Source organism: Herpailurus yagouaroundi, unplaced genomic scaffold, assembly GCF_014898765.1.
Source record: "Herpailurus yagouaroundi ecotype Mexico unplaced genomic scaffold, PumYag 140, whole genome shotgun sequence".
Taxonomy (NCBI): Eukaryota; Metazoa; Chordata; class Mammalia; order Carnivora; family Felidae; genus Herpailurus; species Herpailurus yagouaroundi.
In genome coordinates this window covers 94,764,408-94,766,362 of record NW_024412395.1, presented here as the reverse complement: position 1 = coordinate 94,766,362, position 1,955 = coordinate 94,764,408, and the positions used below count along the sequence as shown (strand labels likewise).

General features: G+C 46.2%; 1 pseudogene; it reads right to left on the bottom strand.

Annotated features, from left to right (window-relative positions):
• Nucleotides 1–624: 624 nt before the first annotated feature.
• On the bottom strand, nucleotides 625–790 carry LOC121031189 (uncharacterized; annotated as a pseudogene).
• Between the last annotated feature and the right edge of the window lie 1,165 nt (nucleotides 791–1,955).

Sequence of the window (1,955 nt, the reverse complement as noted above, 5' to 3'; positions counted from 1 at the left end):
GGTTCTTGTAATTGAGGAGGGGATACCGGACTTCAGGTTTAACAGAGGGAGACAAGTTGAAGTGAGTCCTTTCCCATGAAGCCTTTCTGCTCACCTCCCTTATATTCCTATGTTTAGCGTCCGCCCTGTCTTATCTTGACCACGTCTTTGTGCCCTTACTGCCGTTTGAGTAAATATCGCAACTACCCTACTGGAACTTGAGCTCTGAGCTCATGTCATATTTACTTATAAATTCTTCAGTGTCTAGACAACAGTGCCTTGAACACTGTTGGTGCTTAATAAATGTTGGTGGTGTAAATGACCCAATGGTGGAAGCCTAGAGCTATTAACAAGGTTTTGATTAGAAATTTATTTATTTCACATAATCGACACCTAAATGTGCCAGGCCCCGTTGCAGGCAGTGGGAAGAGGCTGGGAACAAATGACACATGAAGATAAAACGAATGATCCTAAAGATAACTTCTCTCTCTCTCTTTTTGTTCCTACTTTTTATCTCCCTGGTTTTTGAGAAATTTTTGGCTCTGCTCAGGTCCCTGTCTTGTCATTCCCATATTCCTGGCCCCTTGGCCCTGTCCAGAGCCTGTCTTAGGCTTTGGGACTTATCTTGTGGGTCCTCCATAGGTCTGTAAATAGCCCAGGCTAGTTAGTAAACTGAGTATCTCTCTCAGGTCCCCTATCTGATTTAAACACTCCAAAATAGGATTTTTTTTTTTAAAAACCAACCCCCTGGCTATTAAGCTGATAAGAACAGATACTACACTTGAGCTTAGCCAAAAGACCAAGAAGCAATCCTAGTTTCTAGCTATCAAAGCTTACACGCTTGGATCATAGCTAGTCCTGGAGACAAAATCTCCGTGTTTCTTAAGATGTTTCTGAATGTTTGCCTCAAGATGAAACTTAGATTAAAATGGAAAGCTGTCTTAGAGGACAACAGAAGTTGCCAAAGAACCGTAGGTGGATGTATGTGGCAAGAGAGGAGCAAAGGTAGGACCATTCTACATGGAAGAGTGCTGGCTTCATAGCAGAATCCTCTGTTTCTCCCACGACGGCTGGTGGTCTGCAGCTCGCAGTGGGGGAGAGTCCTGAAGAATACAGGCTCGGCAGATGGCACGTTATACTTGGTTATATTTGCAGAAGTGGGAGGAGCCTGCGAGTTTATGAAGTTCAAACTCCTTCAAGCTCAGAAAGGAGATACACCCAAGATCATGGCAATCACATGGCCTCGTGATGTCGCAAAGGTTTTAGTGCTTTGAATCAAAATGGGGAGAGGAAAGTACCCTTTGTCTCTAATTCAAACAATCCGAGGAACTCTCCAGAGTTGCAAGAAGTACCAGCCCAGAGTAGATTTGAAACCTGGCTGTATGAAGAACAGTCGAAGGATGCAAGCATGCCTGGTCATGGAAGAGGGGACAGTGGGGACACGGGAGGTGACATCGAGCTGTAAAGGGCTGACACAAAGAAGGGGCTTATGTTTTTCTCCTGTGTGGTTCCACAGGACTGAGCTGGGCTTTGTGGGTCCAAGTTACAGAGAGGGAACTTCTTCTTCAGCTCAAGGGAAACCCTTCCTGCTGCCTGACAATGAAGTATACACAAAAGTAATGAGTTCTCTGCCAGTGGAAGCTCTCAAGGGGAGACTAGATGGGAACCTGGCGCATTGTCGAGGTGGCATTTACCTCAAATGACCCCTTAGAATTTGAGACGAACGTGGTGCGCGTACCCCTGTCTGACGATGGTTCTGGTAATTAGGTGCCAGGATGGCCATTGATGTTATAATTCTCAGAACGGCAGAGCTGCTGTACTGCTCTCTTCTGACTTCGGTGTGCCACAGTCTGAAGTTGCTGAGTGTAACCTCATGGAGGGCGAGTAGGCTCAACCTCCCTTGTCAACCGACCAATGATGGCGGCTCCTGGAGGCTGCATGAGAGGCGACTTGCTACAGCAAGAGATGTTGTGGTC